We start from the raw sequence: 24996 nt of genomic DNA on the forward strand, positions 1-24996 counted from the left end.
ATATTTTCTAAATTTTCTACTTTGAGAGTGTTTATTTCTGAAACAACAATTTTAAAAGGATATAAAGTAAGTAGGCAAGTGCCAGGGTTCCCAGTCACCCTCACTCAGACAGGCTTGGCTTGCCACAGCTCCCAGGACAGACTGCAACCATTGCATAAGGCAGGGGCATTTTTCTTTCCGGTGAAGCCTAAACAAGCTCAGACCTGCAGGCAGGCAGCTGCAGCTGTGGTTTTGCTGCAGTCTGGGAACAGCAGCTCCAGTGTGGGGCACTCCTGGGTCTTCAATGTGCACCAGCGAGGAAAGGCTGGATGCCGGACCCCAGTCTTACAGCTGGCTCAGCTGAGAGTGTGTCTGGCAGAGGGGGGCAGAAGCCAAGTCTGAGGTGTGTCTGAGACGCGGGATGTGAGGAAGAGGGAGATAAAGCCTAGTTGGCCCTCAGGAAATCTCCCAGTCCCAGGCCGCACCCTTCAGGAAACCTCCTAGCCCAGTTTTATCTTTCAGGCATGCACCTCACTCATTTTGCGGCTGCTTGTCCAGTATGATCCAAAGCCCTTGAGACCAATGCACCTTTCTGTGTTATCCCACGAAGGTGATCTGCCATGTGGGAACCTCCCAAACTTCTTTCTGACTACAAGCCAGAGAATCAAGAGTCTTGTCACCAGTACCACAGAGCTGGGGCAATGACAGAACCATTGCCCTATGCCACATACCAAATGAGTACTAAGCACCTGCCCCATGGTGTGGCTGGGATCTGCTATTTCCTGAAGCAACATGTCCTGAACATCAGCTGATTGACTTTGCTTCCCTAAAAGGCTTGAGTATGGCAAATGCCGTCATCACACATTGAAGGGGCATGTCCATTAGGACAGTTTCCCCCATCCTATAACAGAGGGTCTTGCAACCTTGTCACACAGTGGTGACAAACACAGAAGGAACAACTAGGTCCAAGGGCGTCACAGAGGAGATGGAAAGAGGAACTGAATCCTAGCTCTGCTCCTCACTAATCTCCCTTGTAAGCTGGTGATGGAAGCCCCTGAGCCTCAGTTTACTCATGCATAAAATGAGTCTCAGCAGTGCTGGCAGGATTAAGTTAATCTCAGCCTCTGCATCAGGGGTCAGCCAACTACAGCCCCCTGGTATCTGTCTTGCTGCTTGCTTTTGTATGCCCCTCAAGCACAGAATTGCTTTTTCATTTTTAAATGGCTGGAAAGAATCAAGAGAAGAGAAATATTTCACCATACATGAAATATAATAATTCCACCCTATTCAAATTTCAGAATCCATAATAAAGTGTTACTGGGACATAGCCATGCCCATTGATTTATGTATTGCTTATGGTTGTTTGTGAACTACGGTGGCAGAATTGAGTGGTTTTGACAGAGACCAGATGGCCCACAAAGACTAAAATATTTACTGTTTGGCCATTTACGGAAAAAGGTTTTCCAACCCATCATCTAATAGTCCAGCAGATAGCAGAATGTTAATAAGCATTGCTATCCCTTCTCCTTGGGGCCTCATCACCTGCTTTTTAAGTCCTCTCTGCCAGGCACTTTTTTTGTCATATTTAAAAGAAAAGGTCTTCACAATGATTATCACTGCTTTGAGAGGGTGGAAGAAGAGGGAGAGCCTTCCTCATTGTGATCATCAGGCTTCAAGTTGGAAGACCAAATTGCAGAGGTTAGATCTTCATTCTGCCATCAACTGGTGGTGTGACCTGGAGTAAGTCACTTCACCTCTCTGAGCCTCAGTTTCCCTCACCTATAAAATAGGATAATGATAATTTCTAATGTTTACATATCACTTGCTGCATGCTAGACATTGTTCCAATCACTTACATCAGTAGTTTATTTAATCATACCAGCTCTCTGAGGTAAGTACTATCATCACCCCACTTATGGGCAAAGAAAACTAAGGCGCAGGGAGGTTATGTGGGTGGCCCCGGGTTTCGTAGCTAGTCAGAGATGGGATTCAAATTCAGTCTGGCTTCATCACTTGGGTGCTTAAACAACTACATTCTAGAGCCCAGCATACTTCATAGACCTACTAGGGGAATCAACAGATACAAGGAATTGGAACCCTTTTTAAATTTATTTTTTTAATTGGCAAGTAAACTTTATGATTACAGCATGGTGTTTTGGTGTTTGTATATATTGTGGAATGGCTAAGTCAAGCTATTTAACATAGGCTTTGTCTCACACACTTACTTTTTGTGGTGAGAACACTTAAAATCTACTCTCTCAGCAGTTTTCAAATATACAATATATTGCTATTAACTATAGTCACCGTATTGTAAAATAGATCTCTTCAACTTATTCATGTTGTCTCACTGAAGCTTCACGTCCTTAGACCAATATTTTCCCAATCCTCCCAGCCCACAGTCTCTGGTAACCCCATTTCATTTTCTATTTCTATGAGTTCAACACTTTTCTTAGATTAGACATTGAGTGAGGTCATACGGCATTTGTCTTTCTGTAGCCTGGTTTATTTCACTTAATATAATGTCATCCAGGTTAATCCATGCTGTTTCAAATGACAAGATTTTCTTCTTTTTTAAGGCTGCTGTATATTTCATTATGTATATGTACCGTATTTTAAAAACCCATCCATGAGTCTCCATGGATACTCAGGTTGATTCCAAACCTTGGCTATTGTGAATACTGCCGCAGTGAACATGGGAGTGCAGATAGCTGTGACTGATTTCATATTTTTTGATATATACCCAGTGGTGGGATGCTGAATCATGTGGCCATTCTATTTTTAATGTTTTGAGGATTCTTCATACATTTTTCAGGAGTCTGAACACTTTTTAGTGACCTGTCAAGGTCTATAGCTATGTAAACTCTTTTCATCTTGAATGAAGAAGGATCAAGTTTTCAAATCCCTTACTAATGGTGGCATTTCCGACAGTGTGGCAGCATCTGAATGGAGAGGCGACATTTTTGCAGCAAGCCCTGCTTGCATGGGTTCTATTTCTTCACTCTCCAGGGGTAAGAGAAAAACAAACAAACAAACAAACCTGCCCTCCTCCCAAAACCAAAGCAATGTCTTATTAATACCTGTTCTTAGTCAAATATATTTGATGGATAAACAGGAGCCACCTTTCTCCCTATGTGGTCAGGAAGCTGGTGACACCTTCCCACCTTGGCTTTGGGTCTCCTTCCAGTCACTGCTCCCACACCATCTTGGTGAGATGGCCATCAGACAGCCCATGCTCCTCAGCCAGGTGTGCTGGTCTTGGCTCTGCTTGGCCCCAAGTTTAACTGAAGCCAAATGCTTCCAGTAGTTTCATTTCTATGCATTCCTGAAACTGTGGCTAAGTTCAGCCAGCCCCCTGCACACGTCTTTTTGGAAGAAACCCGAAACGGGTTGCTCACCCCACCCCGCCCCCTGCCACCCACCCGCATCACCTCCTGGTCCTGCTCCTCCATGTCTCTCAGGCTGGATGAGGCACACCTTTCTGTGGAAGCCCTTTCTGGCTCTCCCTCCAGTCCAGTCCTCATTACCTCTTCTGTACATTGGCATTTGGGCAATAATTGAGCGTTAAGTGTTGGGGCAGGCTCTGTCTTGCTTTTTCGTCTAATTGATCCACTTGAGAATGTCTCGCCTGTGCTACAAGCTCCTGTGTGGCTGGGAGGGTGGGGAAGTGGTACCAAGGACACAACATGCATGGCAGAGGGTTAAGAGCTTGAGCTGTGAGATCAAAATCCCTCTATCTTGTCCTACTGTGGGATCTTGAGCAAGTTACTTAACCTTTCTTAGCCTCTGTTTTCTCATGGGCAAAGTGGAGATAGTGCCTACCTTGTAGGGTTGTGGTGAAGACTTAGTGAGCAAATACACAAAGTATGCAAAAAGCCATACTAGTGCTTGGCAACTATCAAATGCTCAACAAAAATGTGCTATTAGGATTTCTCTCCCTCTTTACAAGTACCTCATCTTAAGGTACCTCAGGAATGTGACAAAAGCTTTCTCTACATGCTCCTGTAAGTGTTCTGTGCCAGGGCGCATCCTGGATTCACCCAATATGTACTGAGGGTTTACTAAGTGCCAAGGCACTGTGAGAATGCAAGGATCTCACAGTCAAAAGGAGGGAGGTGAAAGACAGAAACAGATGTGTCCACTGGAACCAGGGGTTAAGTGCTCTGAGACCTGTGGGATGTCGGAAGGGATCTTCCAGCTCTGGAGAGGATGTGGTGGTGGAGTGGGCAGGGAGCAGGAAAGATCTGCCAAGGGAGATAAACTTGAACTGACTCCTGAGTCATATGCAGGCCTTGGAGGCAGGTAGGAGCAGGAACAGTGGCAGAAAGGCATGACACAGCACACCCCATCCACACAGCCCCCTCCATGAGCCTCCATGAGGCCCCGCCTTGTTGCCCAAGCTTAGTGCCCCAGTCCCAGCCCATGGGGGAAGGATGAATGCTCCTTTTGGCATCTAACATGAAGGCCATTGCTGCCCAGGACTGAGCTGTAGGAGGTAAACTCTGTGAATGCCACAGCTGGGAGGGAATGAAAGGAAAGGGAAAGTGCCAGGGACAAGGCCAGGGCCTCTCCCTCCTAAAGTAGTTCAGAGCAACTCCACCCTGAACCAAGCCAATGTGCTACTGGCAGTCAAGAAGGCCCCACAGGAATCAAGAGCAAGGAGGGACCATAATAAGGCCAACCTTCCAAATCCTGCTGCATAGGGAAAGGAGCCAGCTAGGCCTGACTGGGAGAAGAGATTATTTCAGGGAGGTGCTGTCTTAGCAGATGAATGATGGAATTCCTTCCTGATTGTGGGGAAAACCACCACCACTTCCTCTTGCAAGAATATGATGAGAACAGAGCAGTGGCTACTAATCAGGCCTCCTGGTTCAGAACATGTTCAGTTGCTCTAATGCCTGGGACCACAGCACCTTCTCTTCCAGTTCTTTCTTTCACCAGAGTGAGGCTTGGGGTAGGGGTTGGGGAGCAGAAAGGATTCTGGAGAGGAGAAAGCACTGAACTGGGAAGCAAATCCTATTCCAATCTTGACCAGTAGTGTGAACTGCACAAGTTTCAACTTTCTCTGGGCTTCCAGTTCCTTATCTGCATAATGAGACACTTACTTTCCCTACTGTTGGCTTGGAGGAATGAATATGATATGAAAAAAAAATCAAAATGTCTTAACTGAGAATGGTTGGTTAGTTGTCTTCACTAAATGTGACTTCTCTGGAGGTGGGGGCTGCTTTGTCGGGGTCACTGTTGCATGCCAGTGCAGAGCATGCCTTCCTAGCATGTTTGGAGGTGATTCTGCCTGAAACGGCAGGGGTGGGAGGAAGTCATCTTCAGGCCTCATCGAGTCCCCCTTCCCTGCTCCAGCCTTGTGATCACCTACAAGGCCAGAGTGAGACTTGGTCCAGAGTGGCAAAAGGGACCCCAGCAGACAAAAGCAAGATGCCTAGGAACTCAGTGCTCACTTCTTCCTTCTGTTCCGACCCATGAGGCAAAGAATTATAATTGCTTCTGCAGTAGCCATTTTGCCTTCCTGATTAACAGAAGTCCAGTTTTGTCTGAGTAGTCAAAGTTTAGAACCAAAAGCTTTATTTCTCAGCACCCTTGGATCCAGAGCAGCCATGGGACACAGGTGTAGCCAAAGAAATAAAACATTAGGTTGAGATTCTGGAAAACCTCTGACAGGTTCATCTAGTGTTTTGCCATTTATTCTTCCTCTTGTTCCTGCCTGGAATGTAGAATTGATTCCTGGAACTTTAGGAGCCATTTTGCCACCATGAGGACAAGAATCAAATGCTAAGGATAACTGAGCAAAGGCCCTGATGGCCTTTTTGAGCTGCCATATAAGCATGGATCACCTCCTTCTGGAAGCATATAATCTCTCATTGTTAAGGTCACTGTTTTGGGGGGGACATTCAGGGGGTAGGGGGTGAGTAGAGTTTACTATTATAGACAAGCACAATTATAACCAATATATCATTTCTTCCAAAGATTGGGTCAGTGCCTTTCTCACCTCTACCCCCACATCAAAGGAGTTACCACACAGCATTTTAAGAGCCAGTTACTTGTAGGTACTCCCCACCAACTGCAAGCTCAGCCCATGGGGGGACTACACATTCTGCATGATTGCTGTTGCATGCCCCAGAGCATCACAGTTTCTGGAAAACATTAGCTGCTCTTTGCTTTTCTTGAATCCATAAATGAAAGAACATTTTGAGTTCTGATTCCAGCAGATATAGCTAATGTTGGGTTTCAGCTGACATGTGGAAGCAAATATTTATTGAGCACCTTGTATGAACATGGCATCATGTAATCTTTCTTTATTTTTGTCCTTTAGTGAAGGGAGTTCTACTGTCCACATTAACAGGTATCTGGAATCCTCTCCTTCTGTAAATAGAGGCATTTCCATACATCCTCTGAAATCTAGGCAGAGGCACTCCAACCTCAATTCTTGAATTCTATGTAGCTACAGGCCCAACACCATGTGTAAGCCACCAAAGCTTGGAGCTTACACCCTCTGAAGGAAGGGCCTGAGCTGTTGGTTGGCTCCTTTTAGGCACGGCTGGAGTTGAAGCAGCTGGGACACAGGGTCCCATGTCCTGGGGCTACATAGAGCAGGGGGGCCATGGTCCTGATCCACAAAATCATTTTCCCTCCCAGGTCTCCAGGCCTGTGACGGGTGGGGCTGCTCTGAATGTCTCTGATATGCCCTGGAGGTATTTTCCCCATTGTCCTAGTGATTAACATTTGGCTCCTCATTACTTATGCAAATTTATGCAGCCAGTTTGAATTTCTCCCCAGAAAATGGGGTTTTCTTTTCTATTGCATCCCATCAGGCTGTGAAGTTTCCAAACTTTCATGCTCTACTTCCTCTTGAATGCTTTGCTGCTTAGAAATTTCTTCTGCCAGATACTCCAAATCATCTCTCTCAAGTTCAAATTTCTACAGCTCTCTAGGGCAGGAGCAAAATGCTGCCAGTCTCTGCATAGCAAGAGTGGCCTTTACTCCAGTGCCCAATAAGTTCCTCATCTCCATCTAAGAGCAACTCAGCCTGCACTTTATTGTCCATATCACTATTAGCATTTTGGTCAAAGCCATTCAACAAGTATCTAGGAAGTTCCAAACTTTCTCACATCGTCCTGTCTTATGATCCTTCCAAGTCTCTAGAAGTTCCAAACTTTCCCACATTTTCCTTTCTTCTTCTGGGCCCTCTGAACTGTTCCAACCTCTGCCTGTTACCCAGTTCCAAAGTCACTTCCATGTTTTCAAGTACCTTCAGAGCAGCACCCCACTACCCAGTACCAATTTACTTTACCAGTCTGTTCTTACACTGCTAATAAAGGCATATCCAAGACTGGGTAATTTATAAAGGAAAAAGTTTTAATTGACTCACAGTTCGACATGACTGGGGAGCCTCAGGAAACTTATAATCATGGCAGAAGGGGAAGCAAACACGTCCTTCTTCACATGGCAGCAGCAAGAAGTGCCAAACAAAAGGGGGAAAAGCCTCTTATGAAACCATCAGACCTCGTGAGAACTCACTCACTATCATGAGAACAGAGCCATGGGGGTAACCAGTCACATGATTCAATTACCTCCCACTGGGTCCCTCCCATGACATGTGGGGATTATGGAAACTACAATTCAAGATGAGATTTGGGTAAAGACACAGCCAAACCATATCACCCTCCGACCAAGAGTCATAGGTGGCAAATTCTCCAAATATAGCAAGAGGGTTTAGATGCTGGGCAGTGAAACAGAATGACAGATGTCCATTTTGCTAGTTTGAGGAAAGTAAACATTATATAATTTTCATTTCCTTAAAAAATTCTATTTTCACACTGCTATAAAAAATACCTGAGACTGGGTAATTTATAAAGGAAAGGTGTTTTAATTGACTCACAGTTACACATAGCTGAGGAGGCCTCAGGAAACCTATAATCATGGTTGAAGGGGAAGCAGGCACATCCTCCATGGCAACAGGAGAGAGCGGGAGTGCGTGAAGGAGGAACTGTCAAACACTTATAAAACCATCAGACCTTGTGAGAACTCACTCACTATCACAAGAGCAGCATGGGGGAAACCACCCCCACGGTCCAATCACCTCCTACCAGATGCCTCCCTTGACACGTGGGAATTATGAGGATTACAATTTAAGATGAGATTTGGATGGGGACACAGCCAAACCATATTACAGACATTGAAAAAATAATAAATCTGCATGTTAGCCCCAAAGGAGCCAGTGTTTCCTTGGCATGAAAAGTGCTTTCTCAAAGTCTCTGCATCTTGAGGAGTCCAAAAAAATTGATTGTGTAGCTTTGAACATTTTAATAAGAAACTAGTATGTGGATACTGGGTAGAAACAGTAGACCTTGCCTAGACTAGCTATCTGGATTTTAGCTCATTATATGTTCACTTTTGAAATTTCACTAGTCTTATCTATTAGAGTTTTAGCACAAAACAGATCCAAAGGATGATTGAAGAGAGAGTTAAGAGGAGCTATTACAATAGTATAGACCTCCTTAGAGGAAACAAAAAAGAGATAATGAAATACCCTGGGACTAGTAAGGACAGGATCTGTTATGATTATGTCTGAAACAGCAAAGAGAAGAAGCAAACCCAGGAGTCCTGCGTCTGTCAGAGGGCAAGAAGGTGCTGGTGATGTACCACAACATATACCCTCAGTCTGCCTGACTTTGGCACCACAGGGTGGACAGTTGCACACACTTTACCTGAGTCCCACCTCAAGAGCAAAGATAGATTATTCAAGGTCTTTCTCAATTGTGCTCCTTGGGGCTTTTTCCAAAGATTCAGAAGGCCACTTAGCCAGCACAGGTACAATGGAGAAATTCGTGGAATATACGTCTCCAGGTGCAAACTCAATAGATAGGGAGTGGAAGTCAGTGGATAAATGCCCGGAGCCCATCAGCCTCTGTGGAAATCATTCTGAGGCACATGCTCATAGTTCCTCAGGGAGTCCCCAAAGTGACGGCACCCCAATTGCCCACAACAATTACCAGATCATTTATAAACACTCCATTGGCTTTTCTTTCTTCTTTCTGCTCCCTGAGTCAACCCCCAACACTCAAGTTGCACAACTTTCAAAAGAACCCAAACTAAGACACAGAAAATCAACTTTTGGCAGAGCAGCCCAATCACTGACAATCTGCAGCCGAACATGAGGAATAAATAACCCTATATATCTCCTTCTACCCTCCGATATCCTGCCAGTTCCTCTCAGAAACCAGAAGTGAAAACATCTCATTGATGTGGTCTGTAGAGACCAGTCTCCCAGGGCCCAGAGAAAGACCGAGAAGGGCAGAGAGTAGATTGGGAAGAGCAGATAGTAACTCTTCATGCTAGCCCATTTCTTTTGCCTTTTGGCCTCCATAAAGTCCCTCAAACACTGTATCATGTCAGGATGAGTTCAGTCACATTGTCACCTGCAATCTAAAACTTTAGTCACCACCTGCGCTCTTCTTAGAAGGTAGTGGGATGAAACATAGGCAAAGATATAATTAACATAAAATATGGCTTCTACAGACCCTGTTTCTGTGCCTAGTCATTGGGATTAAGATTATAACCATACTTTCCTTCTGCTACTACCCATTCTATGCTCTCCATACCTTCTGCCAGCACCCTGGTTGAATATGATCCTTTACCTGTTGTGACCCAAACCTTCATGGCCACAGGATATGAGTCCTGGGTGGTACTCTCTTAATTCGGAAGCTGTAGTTTTCCAAATGATTGGGATTACAAGGCAACACTACCAGAATGCACCCCTGGTCTTTTATGTTTGAAATCTTCCAAATTTGTAACATAGTCCTTCTTGCTTCCGTTGTGCAGCAGCGCCCAAATTCTTCCTTGGTAATATAGTGACTCTCGTCTCTATTGGTTCAAGGATAGGTGCTCATAATGGCCAGAAGTAGGCTCAGCTTATAATTTATTAGAACCATGGCTGTGGTCTCTAGAAGAAGCATTCTGTCCCCGGGCATTTGGTCCTCCAAACCCATTGAACCAAAGGACCCAGGAAACAGAGGCAACAATTTTTAAGTAGGTCATTTCTTAAAATAGTGAGAGGGGACACTTTTACCTCTACCCCTGGTTTTCCAGACCTGTGCATTCTCTGGATAGAGGAGATGGTACCACATGTTGGCTATTAGCCATATACGGCAGACTGTAGGGTAGCACCCAAACCTCACAGGGTGTTGCCTGCCAGAAGCATAGCTGAGGCTTTAGCAGGCTATTGTGCTTTTATTTCCAGGGTGATAGGTAGCCTCTAAAGTGGCTCCCAGTGATCCTTGCTTTCAGGTGTCCTTGCCCTTGTGTATTTACCTCTCCTTGAATGTGGGCTGGACCTAGTGACTTGCTTCTAATGAATAGAATATGGCAAAAATGAAGGGATGTCACTTTCAGAGATTAAGTTACAAAAAGACTCTGGCTTCTGACTTGCTGCTCTCTCTGACTCTCCTGCTTGCTTGCTCTGATAGAGTCCCAGTTGCTCTGGTGTGTGTTGCTCTCTGGGGAGGTCTACATGGCAACAAACTGATATCTCTAGCCAGCAACCAGCGAGGACCTGAGGCCTGCCAACAGCTACATGAGTGAGCTTTGGAGTGCCCACTCCGTTAGTCAAGTATTGAGATCACTACAGCCCTAGCCAATGTTTGCAGACTTGTGAGAGACCCTGAGTTAGAGGTCAGATGCCTGACCTACAGAAACTGGAAGATGATGTTTGTTGTTTTAAGATGCTAAGTTTGGGGTAATTTGTTATGCAATAATAAACAACTAATACATAAAGCCAGCTCCCTATAGATGAGAGGATCATTGGAAACACTAGGGAATTCTGCAGTCATGAGCCCCATGCTACACTTTTGTTGTTGTTATAAAATGAGCTCCTTGCTTGGCACCAATGTTGTGTGGAATATTATGGCAATAGATAAAGCTTTCAATACAGTCCCCAAAAGATCGTGCTGTTAGAAGTATTGTGGGTAAGGAAAGCAAATTCTGCAAGTGAAGTAGATATATTTTCCTATGAAGACAAAAACCTTGCCTTCTCCATAATAGGAGGGATCCGATGAAATCATCTTGCCACCAGGTAGTTAGCTGATCCCTTGGGGAATGGTGCCACATTAGAGGCTTATACTGGCTTCTTTTTTGTAGCACAGCAGTCTTAGCAATGAGGATAGCCTGATAAGCCTTGGTAAGGGTGTGTCTTTTTGTTATCTACATGCATAAATACCATCCATTTTTGCTAGCATAAGCACTTTGCACATGGAATACGCACACAGTTATCTAAAAGAGAGACTGACATCTCTTAGATCATCTTGTCCGTCTGATTACTTGGCGCATCATCTGCAGTAAATGCCCTCAGTAGGTAGGTATGTACATAGGACACAGTTATCTTTACACTTAGTATCTATTCCCAGGGATCCATATACAGACCTCCCCAGACCTCCTTGTCACCAATCTTCCAATTCTGTTCTTTCCATGTCCTTGAACTTCCAAAAGTTCTACCCACCTGGAAGATTCACCATCACCACTACTTTTTAGGGCCACCCCTGAGTAGGTCTGTAGGTAGTGACCAGTACTTCTGGTTGGTTCCAGAACACCTTGTAGACCCATGTATAAACTGGTCTGTCATTGTCATCAGAAACTTCTCATGAACCATAGACATGCTTTCAAGGCAAAGGAGTAAGTGTCTCGGGAGTCTGGGCCATCAGCTTATCCAGGTTACTTGCGTCATTCAGACCACAGAGGCTTTCTGATATTCTATTTGTATTCTCAGTTGGATATTCAAAACTTTTCATTTGTTCTTTTCTCTATGAATATTCTGTAGGGTTTTCAGAGGTAACAAGCTCACACCATAATTTTTGCAATCATCATTGTCACCAGAGTGACTAAAGACCCATGGCTCCTGATCTCAAAACATAATGCCCTTCATGCATATTCCACACCATCCCATGCCAAAACGGGTGATGATTTAAGTAACCATAAGGCCACTGCAAACCACTATAACAAATGCCCCTCCCCATACCACAAGATAGAGTGTGCTTATGTGTGCTTAATGAATGTGTGAGCAACCCAACCTCTGAATCCCATTTTGAGGGGTGTTTTCTGAGCTACTTCCAGTACAATTTACTATAAATGTCCTGGCAGGAAACAAATGATTCTTTGATAAAAGAGATTAGGAGAGTCTAACGATGGCATTAGTTACAAATGTATGACTGGGATAGTAAAGAACTCTGGGGTTGACAAATGAGGAAGCCACCGCATTCTTGGGTCTGAGGAGAATGAGAGCATGGAGTGGTTCCCAGAACCTAGCAGATCTCTAGCTGTAGGGTCAGCCTGCTTGGGCAGAAGAGCACAGGAATTGCCAACATGAGGCCTGGCAGGAAGGGAGCTGGGGAAACAAATACCCTGACCACACTCCCATCCTGCCTTCCAATTCCCTCCCTTGCTTGCCATTGGTCAAACCCAACCAGAAGTCAGAGGGCATGGAAGGCTGGTGATGCAGTACACAGATATCAGCCTGCAAGGTCACAGAGCAGATGGGCAGGGTGGCAGGTGTGTCTGGAGGGCAGACAGAGAGTGTTCAACACACTTCTAATCCCACCACAGACTAATTTATCCTCCCAAGAAGTAGGAATGGAGTTCTCCTAAAGGGAAGGAGCTCCATTTCTATTGCCATCTCTGTTGGGCCTTCAGTATCTTCATCTGTTAAAGGATACACTGGATTAAATTTCCTGCTTTCCAAGCTGTCTTAGTACCAGTGGGTATATGGGCCTAGGCAAGAGTGTGCTAAGGATAGAGGTAGACTATGATTTTTCATCAAAGATTGTAGATGTGTGGTTGCCATAGCCACACATTTTAATGGAAAAGGTTCATTATTTCTTTAAAAATATATTATGAGACAGAATACAATGTTCTAATGGATTATTGAAATAAAATGAAGTTAGAATAGTATAGTTTAAGTATCAACCCCATTCCCTCCTAGGGAAATATGTCACTGTTATCTGCTACTAGGCCAGTTTTGGTGGGGAAGTTTGAGAGGTACTAGATGATTCCTAGGAGCTCCCGCATATCTGATAGCCAGAGCTTCTTAGATTCAAACTTCTCCTGGCCCTGGGGTTCCATTCTCTGAGAGCCTGAATTCATTTTTCAAGTGGTCTCAAGTAGAAAGGCTCACTTAGGAAAGTATGAAGCTCCCTCAAACATGTGTCTGAGTTTGAGTCCACCAGACTTCTGAGTCCTACCCAGAAATACCCTAGAGGAATGTGCTGTTGCCCTTTGGTTGGCTTTCTAGCCATTAGCTGCTCCCTGGAGAGCTGCTGGTGTCATGGAGGGCCAAGAGCTGATTAGAAAAGTATAAAGAGTGAAGGGCAAGAAGACACTGGTATCTGGGGGTGTCAGAGCAGAATCAGAAGAGGACACACGAGATGAAGGTGGGAACAGAGAGAAGCTTGACAGTTGGTCACGGGGGTGTAGAAAGAACCATGGAAGTGGTGGAGTTTATTTTAGGATTTGCACTGAATTTTGTTATTGCTTCAACAGAGCAAAAGGAAACAGACCTAAATCCATCCAGCTTACCGTTATTTATTGGCTCTGTGTCAGGCCCCGTGCTAAGAACTAACAAAAGCACCAGGATCAAGATAGATGAGTCCTTCAACTTGCAGGCACTTACATTCTAGTGGGGGAGAAAAATAAGACAGAAAGAAGCAGATTGATTTAGCAATTCTGATACTGATAAGCAGTGTGAATAAAAGATGCTATGGGATAGGCAGGGATTCTTAAACTTTCCCTGTAAAGGCCAGATGGTAAATATTTTCAGCTTTGTGGGCCATCCATCTCTCTTGCGGCTACTCATACATGGAACTCAACTCTGCTGTTGTAGCCCAAAAGTAGCCATAGAATATATGTGTAAATAAATGAGAATAGATTTGACCCAAGACAACAATTTGCCAACCTTTGAGACAGAGCAAGCTGGCTGAAAGTGGGGCAGATGTCAAGCAAGGAACCTTGGAGACCCGAATGGTGAGAGGTCAGTCATGGGTTACCTGGGAGAAGAGCATCTCAGGTAGGACAATGAACACTTGCAGAAGCCCTGGGGTGAAGGGGCTCAGCACATTCCAGGGTCAGAAAGAAGACTAGCCATCTGGAGTATACGAAATAAAAAATGAGAGAAGAATGAGGTGATAGCACTGAGGTAGGATGCCACTCAGCCTGGATTCTTTCCAAAATATGACAAGAAGTCACTGGAGGGTTTTAGGCAAAGTGATGACCACAGAGGCCGGGTTCTTGTCAGAAAGATGAAAGAAAATACCAATTTTCCACTTACAGAGCACCTAGCTAGTACTTGATACGTGGAACTATCTAATATATCTTCCTTCGTATTGCTTGATACAGCATCATGCTTCCAAGGGGTCATCAAACCCTGGAATAGAAGGGACTCTAGAAGATATCTAGCTCACATCCCCTATTTTATAAATAAGTAAATTGAAACCCAAAGAGGTTAAATGCTTTGCCCACCATAAGTCATCAGATTGGGACTGGAACTCTAAGGAGAGAATTTCAGCAGAGAAGCGTGCCCAGATGACAAAGCATTTGTTGTGTGAAGGACAGGATGATTTTGGATCCAGGATGGTGACATCATGACTATGTCAATATTGGGTCCAGCGCCACGTGGACTCAGTGTGAGAGTTCTAGGGAAAGACAAGCTGTGAGAAAAATCTGAGCAGCGAAGATTTCCCGTTGTCATGGAGCTGAGCCTTGAGTGCACAGAGGAAGCCATGGGTATGAGGGTTCTCCCAGTGGTTGCCAGCTGAAGAATCATGGCCATGAGACTCCACTGAGGGGCCAGAGGTGCACAAGAGGAAAACGGCAGGCATCAAATGGAAATGGCAAGGGCTTATTTAGGAGCATATTTGACATACCCCTAAAAATGCTCAGAAACACTTGAGTGACACTTTGAGAAGAGGTGAAGTATGAATAGCAAGGGGGCCAGTGAAACACTATTTATGGCTGTCTACTGCACCCTACCTTTGCCACCCAGACTCATGTCCTCTCGGGGAAACACAAGTCATGTTTCAAATTCATGTGAGACTATATGGGCCCACACTCTGTCCATCCAGCAAATATATCTGTCAGGACCTTAAGTATGTATGTATTACCTCTTCCAAAATATTGGTTATTCTTGGAGCTAATACAAGTAGTATTAACGACCCCAGGTCTGTCCCAACAGCAAGCTTTGGCAACCGAACACACTGGTCTGGGCAGCATAGTGAGAGATGGAAGGGTCTTACCCTTCCTGTGGAATATAGCTGGGCTGGGCAGCAAGAGGGCTATGCTCAGTGTCCTGAAGTCAGTTTTCAAGAGATGAGGCTCCTACTGAAGCAGGGAAGTGGTGTCTCAGCAGGTTAAGATCCTGCTGCCTTGCCGACCAGGAGAGCCTTCCTCTCACCCCTGGGCTAGAGCCCTAAAATCTTGTCTCTTGCGCAGCAAACCTATTTTTAATTTTTTTTTTTTTTTTTTTTTTTTTTTTTTTTTTTTTGAGATGGAGTTTTACTGTTGTTGCCCAGGCTGGAATGCAATTGTGCGATCTCAGCTCACTGCAACCTCTGCCTCCCAGGTTCAAGCGATTCTCCTGCCTCAGCCTCCCGAGTAGCTGGGATTACAGGCACGTGCCACCACGCTCAGCTAGTTTTGTATTTTTAGTAGAGATGGGGTTTCTCCATCTTGGTCAGGCTGGTCTTGAACTCCCGACCTCAGGTGATCCGCCCACCTTGGCCTCCCAAAGTGCTGGGATTACAGACGTGAGTATCATTCTATTTTTAGAATAAAAAACTGCTATGAACCATACCTTCCAATTTTCAGGCCCTTGCCTGGGCTCTATTTCTAGTGACCAACTGGAAAAATAACTCTCATTCTGCATGGACATACTTGAAATTTGGCCAGTGGTTTTACAATCCACTCCCTGGAGAATTGTTTCCCAAACAATGACAGGGCTGTGCTGTTAGGAGAGTGTCATCCTGTAGTTTGCAGAGAGAATGTTAACCTCCTCAGTGCCAATCCCACTACCTTCAAGCCACAGGGAAATTTGAATTGTATTGCTTCTCTCAAAGATTCAATTACAGACTTGGGGCTTTCTGCTAATGAAGATGATGAAACTTCAGGTCATGTAAATAAGAAAAGTTGAAGTTCCCAGAAAAGAGTGCTGGCTTTTTCGTGACTTTTTCCCAGTGGCTTCTATTTCTAACAGGAATTATTAGCCATGATAGAAGAGAGGCTTGATCCTTTACTGTAAACAAAACTGGACATGAAATGTCCTGAATGGACCCGAATTCCTCTGACTAGATGGGAACTAAGCCTGCACTGGGAAAAGGTGGGACGAAGACATGGAAACCGACATCAGTGTAAGCATTAGGAGATGTGTGTTCATAGTGGGACTGGTGATTCTAAAGCCGTTAAAGGGCATCAGTTTCGTGAGCCTAATATGATAATTTCGTACCTGGGATTATTCAAATTGTTTTCAATGTGCCTCCACTCCAAGGAGATGGAAACTGTACTCTCTTTCTGAGGATGACTCATCTCTAGTACATTCCATGAAAATGGGCAATGCCTCTGGAGGGCCTAGGGCCTGGATTTTCAAACTGCAGTGCATGTACCCTTGGGATTACACAGATTATGAAAGATACACAAAGCTTAGAAAAACAGGGTGTATGTTTCCAAAACATTCACTTTACTTGCAGATAGGTGGTTTAAAAAGAATGTTAAGATATATAATGTTTATGATCACTAAGTGTGTATTTCAAAGTCTTTTCTGTATCGGGAAAATGTCCCACATTGTGAGCCCTGCCTTCATAAAGTAGAAGTTGGAATTTACTATTCCATCCTCCCTTGTAGCCGGGTTATAGGCTGGGTCTTAGGCAGTACCATACAGACACAACCACTAAAGACTTCAATTTGGTCAAAAGCGATATGAGGAAGGAGCCTTGAAGAATGTGTTTGGGCAGCACTGTGACAAAGCCACACGCAGCAGTAGCAGAGCCTCTGTCTCCAGTCCCCAGTGGGATCAGAGCAAGTACCTCTGTCTGGGGCAGGCTGGGGTGTTTGTGTCCAAGGCTAACACCACTGGACATTTGCTGGGGCAGCCCCTAGGGACTGGCTTCATCATGTTTCCAGTATGTAGGGAACCCAATGCTTTAGATTTCCTAGAAGATCCACAGTTGCCCTTAAATTCTTGTTTTGCCTGAGCTACCTAGAATGGACTCCATTATTTTCAACCGAGAACTAACTGTAAATGATTCACATGAACATATTATGGAATCAAATTCAAGATTCACATGCATCTTAAAAATAAATGTTAAATGTCAATGAAATTTCACATTTGTGTCGGACACTTTGGGCTAAACCTTTTTACATATTTTTTTGCTTGTTAGGGGCATTTTTGGTGGAAACATTTGAACATCTCTGGCCTGAGGTATAGGCATATGGAAAAAAAGGAGAAATAGAGATTAGGTAGGACAAAGGGAAAAGTTAAAGAGAAAAAGACAAATAAGCAAATGAAATATTTGTGCACATAACTGCCTGCCTTAAAAAAGTCCAAGACATACATTATTCCATGTGATCCTCATGTCAACTTTGTTATCGTTCCCATTTTACAGATGTGGAATCTGAGTCTGCACAGAGAGACTACAGGACTTGCAGGAGAATATGTAGGTGGAAGACAGCAGCGGCCAGTATTGAAGCAGAGCACCACCATCAGTTCCGATTCTTTTCTCACTCTGTCACACAATTGGAGAGGTGCTCTGTTTTCTGGTCTTCTTTTTCCAAAGAGTACAGGAAACAAGCTCAGAAAGCAAGAATCAAAGTGTTTCTTTCCTGCCTCCCTATCCAATGTAACTTCTTTCTAAAACTTGGCCCTACCACTCTGTCCAGGTCAGTCTGACAGAGGTGGCTCTGCTTGTGCCTTGTGGGATCACATATTGAAATCCTCCTCCCCTGAACAGCAGGCCTCGATGTCTGCAGTAAAGCATAAACAGCCTTTGGCCAGATGCAGCAGCTCCTGGGGTGCTGTTGGCTTTGGCTGGAGCAACCTGCTCCCTCCTCCGTGCCCGTCCCTCTCATGAAACAGTGTCACAGTGGCCTGGGTCTCACGCACACTGGGCTTTTTCTGGAGTAACACATGCCAGAGGGGTCTGGAAGTGTAAACTGGGCTGCTGAGAAAACATCATGACCTTTTTTAAAAAACGTTTTAATTTTTATTTTAAGTTCCAGGGTACATGTGCAGGATGTGTTGGTTTCTTACAAAGGTAAACATATGCCATGGTGGTTTGCTGCACCTATCAATCCATCACCCAGTATTCAGCCCAGCATGCATTAGCTATTTTTCCTAATGCTTTCCCTCCCTCAACCCCACTGCCGGACAGGCCCCAGTGTGTGTTGTTTCCCTCCCTGTGTCCATGCGTTCTCATCGTTCAGCTCCCACTTATAAGTAAGAACATGCAGTATTTGGTTTTCTGTTCCTACATTAGTTTGCTGCAGATAATGGCTTCCAGCTCCATCCATGTACTTGCAAAAGACAAGATCACATTACTTTTTATGGCTGCATAGTATTCCATAGTGTATATGTACCACATTTTCTTTAATGCAGTCTATCATTGATGAGCATTTGGGTTGATTCCATGTCTTCACTATTGTGAATAGTGCTGTAACAAACATATGCATGCATATATCTTTGTAATAGAATGACTTATATCCCTTTGGGTATACACCCAGTAACAAGGTTGTGGAGAAATAGGAATGCTTTTACACTGTCGGGGGGAATGTAAATTAGTTCAACCACTGTGGAAGATGGTGTGGCGATTCCTCAAAGATCTGGAACCAGAAATACCATTTGATGCTGCATGACCTTTTGGAAGCCAGTGTACCACCACATGGCCTGTGCTCACCGGGGCAGCTTGAGGCCAGGCTAGGAGAAAGAGATGAGGAGAGACTCAGCCCTCCTCAGGGCCTGCACCCAGAACTTCTGGCCAAGGGGCATTAAAGCCCAACTGGCACAGTATGTTCAGACCACTATAACAAAACACCATAAACTGGGTGATTATAAACAACAGAAATTTGTTTCTCACAGTTCTGGAGGTTAGGAAGTCCAAGATCACCGCATCTGCCGATTTGGTGTCTGGTGAGAGCCCACTTCCTGGCTGATGGACAGCCAACGTTTTGCTGTGTCCTCACATGGCTGAAAAGATAAGGAGTCTCTCTGGGGCCTCTTTTATTTATTTATTTATTTATTTATTTATTTTTATTATACTTTAAGTTCTAGGGTACATGTGCACAATGTGCAGGTTTGTTACATAGGTATACGTGTGCCATGTTCATTTGCTGCACCCATTAACTCATCATTTACATTAGGCATTTCTCCTAATGCTATCCCTCCCCCTGCCCCCACCCCATGACAGGCCCCGGGGTGTGATGTTCCCCCGCTGTGTCCAAGTGTTCTCATTGTTCAATTCCTACCTATGAGTGAGAACATATGGTGTTTGATTTTCTGTCCTTGCGATAGTTTGCTCAGAATGATGGTTTCCAGCTGCATCCATGTCCCTACAAAGGACAGGAACTCATCCTTTTTGTGGCTGCATAGTATTTCATGGTGTACATGTGCCACATTTTCTTAATCCAGTCTATCATTGATGGACATTTGGATTGATTCCAAATCTTTTCTATTGTGAATAGTGCCACAATAAACATATGTGTGCATGTGTCTTTATAGTAGCACGATTTGTAATCCTTTGGGTATATACCCAGTAATGGGATCACTGGGTCAAATGGTATTTCTAGCTCTAGATCCTTGAGGAATCGCCAAACTGTCTTCCACAACGGTTGAACTAGTTTACAGTCCCACCAACAGTGTAAAAGCATTCCTATTTCTCCACGTCCTCTCCAGCACCTGTTGTTTCCTGACTTTTTAATGATCACCATTCTAACTGGTGTGAGATGGTATCTCATTGTGGTTTTGATTTGCATTTCTCTGATGACTAGTGATGATGAGCATTTTTTCATGTGTCTGTTGGCTGCATAAATGTCTTCTTTTGAGAAGTGTCTGTTCATATCCTTTGCCCACTTTTTGATGGGGTTGTTTGTTTTTTTCTTATAAATTGGTTTAAGTTCTTTGTAGATTCTGGATATTAGCCCTTTGTCAGATGGGTAGATTGCAAAAATTTTCTCCCATTCTGTAGGTTGCCTGTTCACTCTGATGGTAGTTTCATTTGCCGTGCATAAGCTCTTTAGTTTAATTAGATCCATTTGTCTATTTTGCCTTTTGTTGCCATTGCTTTTGGTGTTTTAGTCATGAAGTCTTTGCCCATGCCTGTGTCCTGAATGGTATTGCCTAGGTTTTCTTCTAGGGTTTTTATGGTTTTAGGTCTAACATTTAAGTCTTTAATCCATCTTGAATTAATTTTTGTATAAGGTGTAAGGAAGGGATCCAGTTTCAGCTTTCTACATATGGCTAGCCAGTTTTCCCAGCACCATTTATTAAATAGGGAATCCTTTCCTCATTTCTTGTTTTTGTCAGGTTTGTCAAAGATCAAATGGTTGTAGATGTGTGGTATTACTTCTGAGGCCTATGTTCTGTTCCATTGGTCTATATATCTGTTTTGGTCCAGTACCAGGCTGTTTTGGTTACTGTAGTCTTGTAGTATAGTTTGAAGTCAGGTAGCATGATGCCTCCAGCTTTCTTCTTTTTGCTTAGGATTGTCTTGGCAATGCGGGCTCTTTTTTGGTTCCATATGAACTTAAAAGTAGTGTTTTCCAATTCTGAGGAGAAAGTCATTGGAAGTTTGATGGGGATGGCATTGAATCTACAAATTACCTTGGGCAGTATGGCCATTTTCACGATATTGATTCTTTCTGTCCATGAGCATGGAATGTTCTTCCATTTGTTTGTGTCCTATTTTATTTCATTGAGCAGTGGTTTGTAGTTCTCCTTGAAGAGGTCCTTCACATCCTTTGTAAGTTGGGTTCCTAGATATTTTATTCTCTTTGTAGCAATTGTGAATGGGAGTTCACTCATGATTTGGCTCTCTGTTTGTCTGTTATTGGTATATAGAAATGCTTGTGATTTTTGCACATTGATTTTGTATCCTGAGACTTTGCTGAAGTTGCTTATCAGCTTAAGGAGATTTTGGGCTGAGAGGATGGGTTTTCTAAATATAAAATCATGTCATCTGCAAAACAGGGACAATTTGACTTCCCCTTTTCCTAATTGAATACTCTTTATTTCTTTCTCTTGCCTGATTGCCTTGGCCAGAACTTCCAACACTATGTTGAATATGAGTGGTGAGAGAGGGCATCCCTGTCTTGTGCCAGTTTTCAAAGAGAATGCTTTCAGTTTTTGCCCATTCAATATGATATTGGCTGTGGGTTTGTCATAAAGAGCTCTTATTATTTTGAGATACATTCCATCAATGCCTAGTTTATTGAGAGTTTTTAGCATGAAGGGCTGTTGAATTTTGTTTAAGGCCTTTTCTGCATCTATTGAGATAATCATGTGGTTTTTGCTGTTGGTTCTGCTTATGTGATGGATTACGTTTATTGATTTCAGTATTTTGAACCAGGCTTGCATCCAGGGATGAAGCCAACTTCATCGTGGTGGATAAGCTTTTTGATGTGCTGCTGGATTTGGTTTGCCAGTATTTTATTGAGGATTTTCGCATTGATGTTCATCAGGGATATTGGTCTAAAATTCTCTTTTTTTGTTGTGTCTCTGCCAACCTTTGGTATCATGATGATGCTGGCCTCATAAAATGAATTAGGGAGGATTCGCTCTTTTTCTATTTATTGGGATAGTTTCAGAAGGAACGGTACCAGCTCCTCTTTGTACCTCTGGTAGAATTCAGCTGTAAATCCGTCTGGTCCAGGACTCTTTTTGATTGGTAGGCTATTAATTATTGCCTCAATTTCAGAGCCTGTTATTGGTCTAGTCATAGATTCAACTTCCTGGTTTAGTCTTGGGAGGGTGTATGTGTCCAGGAATTTATCCATTTCTTCTAGATTTTCTAGTTTATTTGCATAGAGGTGGTTATAGTATTCTCTGATGGTAGTTTGCATTTCTGTGGGATTGGTGGTGATATCCCCTTTATCATTTTTTATTGTGTCTATTTGATTCTTCTCTCTTTTCTTCTTTATTAGTCTTGCTAGCGGTCTATCAATTTTGTTGATCCTTTCAAAAAACCAGCTCCTGGATTCATTGATTTTTTGAAGGTTTTTTTGTGTCTCTATCTCCTTCAGTTCTGCTCTGATCTTAGTTATTTCTTGCTTTCTGCTAGCTTTTGAATTTGTTTGCTCTTGCTTCTCTAGTTCTTTTAATTGTGATGTTAGGGGGTCAATTTTAGATCTTTCCTGCTTTTTCTTGTGGGAATTTAGTGCTATAAATTTCCCTCTACACACTGCTTTAAATGTGTCGCAGAGAGTCTGATAACGTTGTACCTTTGTTCTTATTGGTTTCAAAGAACATCTGTATTTCTGCCTTCATTTCGTTTTTTTACCCAGTAGTCATTCAGGAACAGTTTCCATGTCGTTGTGCAGTTTTGAGTGAGTTTCTTAGTCCTGAGTTCTAATTTGATTGCACTGTGGTCTGAGAGACAGTTTGTTGTGATTTCTGTTCTTTTACATTTGCTGAGGAGTGCTTTACTTCCAACTACGTGGTCAATTTTGGAATAAGTGCGATGTGGTGCTGAGAAGAATGTATATTCTGTTGATCTGGGGTGAAGAGTTCTGTAGATGTCTATTAGGTCTGCTTGGTGCAGAGCTGAGTTCAAGTCCTGGATATCCTTGTTAACCTTCTATCTCATTGATCTGTCTAATGTTGACAGTGGGGTGTTAAAGTCTCCCCTTATTATTGTGTGGGAGTCTAAGTTTCTTTGTAGGTCTCTAAGAACTTGCTTTATGACTCTGGGTGCTCCTGTATTGGGTACATATATATTCAGGATAGTTAGCTCTTCTTGTTGATTTGATCCCTTTACCATTATTTAATCGCCTTCTTTGTCTCTTTTAATCTTTGTTGCTTTAAAGTCTGTTTTATCAAAGACTAGGATTGCAACCCCTGCTTTTTTTTTGCTTTCCATTTGCTTGGTACATCTTCCTCCATCCCTTTATTTTGAGCCTATGTGTGTCTCTGCACATGAGATGGGTCTCCTGATGGGTCTTGACTCTTTATCCAATGTGCCAGTCTGTGTCTTTTAATTGGGGCATTTAGCTCATTTACATTTAAGGTTAATATTGTTATGTGTGAAGTTGATCCTGTCATTATGATGTTAGCTGGTTATTTTGCCCGTTAGTTGATGCAGTTTCTTCCTAGCATCAATGGTCTTTACAATTTGGCATATTTTTGCAGTGGCTGTTACTGGTTGTTCCTTTCTATGTTTAGTGCTTCCTTCAGGAGCTCTTGTAAGGCAGGCCTGGTGGTAACAAAAATCTCTCAGCATTTGCTTCTCTGTAAAGGATTTTATTTGTTCTTCACTTACGAAGCTCAGTTTGGCTGGATATGAAATTCTGGGTTGAAATTTTTTTCTTTAAGAATGTTGAATATTGGCCCCCACTCTCTTCTGGCTTGTAGAGTTTCTGCCAAGAGACCTGCTGTTAGTCTGATGGGCTTCCCTTTGTGGGTACCCCGACCTTTCTCTCTGGCTGCCCTTAACATTTTTTCCTTCATTTCAACCTTGGCAAATGTGATAATTATGTGTCTTGGGGTTCCTCTTCTTGAGGAGTATCTTTGTGGTGTTCTCAGTATTTCCTGAGTTTGACTGTTGGCCTGCCTTTGTAGGTTGGGGAAGTTCTCCTGGATAATATCCTGAACAGTGTTTTCCAACTTGGTTGCATTCTCCCTGTAACTTTCAGGTACACTAATTAAGCATAGATTTGGTCTTTTCACATAGTCCCATGTTTCTTGGAGGCTTTGTTCATTTCTTTTTACTCTTTTTTCTCTAACCTTGTCTTCTTGCTTTATTTCATTAATTTGATCTTCAATCACTGATACCCTTTCTTCCACTTGATTGATTCGGCTATTGAAGCTTGTGCATGCGTCATGTAGTTCTCATGCCATGGTTTTCAGCTCCATCAGGTCATTTAAGGTCTTCTATACACTGTTTATTCTAGTTAGCCATTCGTCTAATCTTTTTTCAAGGTTTTTAGCTTCTTTGCGATGGGTTTGAACATCCTCCTTTAGCTCAGGGAAGTTTGTTATTACTGACCTTCTGAAGCCTACTTCTGTTAACTTGTCAAAGTCATTCTATGTCCAGCTTTGTTCCCTTATTGTTGAGGAGCTGTGATCCTTTGGAGGAGAAGAGGTGCTCTGGTTTTTAGAATATTCAGCTTTTCTGCTCTGGTTTTTCCCCATCTTTGTGGTTTTATCTACCTTTGGTCTTTGATGTTGGTGACCTAGAGATGGGGCTTTGGTGTGGATGTCCTTTTTGTTGATGTTAATGTTATTCCTTTCTGTTTGTTAGTTTTCCTTCTAACAGTCAGGTCCCTCAGCTGCAGGTCTGTTGGAGTTTCCTGGAGGTCCACTCCAGATCCTGTTTGCCTGGGTATCACCAGTGGAGGCTGCAGAGCAGCAAATATTGCAGAACAGAAAATATTGCTCCATGATCCTTCCTCTGGAAGCTTCATCTCAGAGGGGCACCCGCCTGTATGGGGTGTCAGTCGGCCCCTACTGGGAGGTGTCTGCCAGTTAGGCTACACGGGGGTCAAGGACCCACTTGAGGAGGCAGTCTGACCATTCTCCGAGCTGAAACACTGTACTGGGAGAACCACTGCTCTCTTCAGAGCTGTCAGACAGGGATGCTTAAGTCTGCAGAAGTTTCTGCTGCCTTTTGTTCAGCTATGCCCTGCACCTAGAGGTGGAGACTACAGAGGCAGCTGGCCTTGCTGAGCTGCGGTGGGCTCTGCCCAGTTCGAGCTTCCCTGGCCACTTTGTTTACCTACTGAAGCCTCAGCAAAGGCAGGTGCCTCTGGGGCCTCTTTTATAAGGAC

General features: G+C 43.6%; 1 long non-coding RNA gene across 2 annotated transcripts in view; it reads right to left on the reverse strand.

Moving 5' to 3' along the window:
• LOC129008123 (uncharacterized) overlaps window positions 1-24996 on the reverse strand; it is a 35964-nt gene that overhangs the window by 8381 nt on the left and 2587 nt on the right. The window contains exon 1 of one of the 2 annotated variants that reach the window (XR_008492475.2): window positions 13555-13651. The exons of the other annotated variant lie outside the window; for it this stretch is intronic. This is a non-coding gene — a long non-coding RNA (uncharacterized LOC129008123). Of the gene's footprint in view, window positions 1-13554; window positions 13652-24996 lie in introns of those variants that run through there. 2 annotated transcript variants of the gene reach the window in all.

This window comes from Pongo pygmaeus, chromosome 9, assembly GCF_028885625.2.
Source record: "Pongo pygmaeus isolate AG05252 chromosome 9, NHGRI_mPonPyg2-v2.0_pri, whole genome shotgun sequence".
Taxonomy (NCBI): domain Eukaryota; kingdom Metazoa; phylum Chordata; class Mammalia; order Primates; family Hominidae; genus Pongo; species Pongo pygmaeus.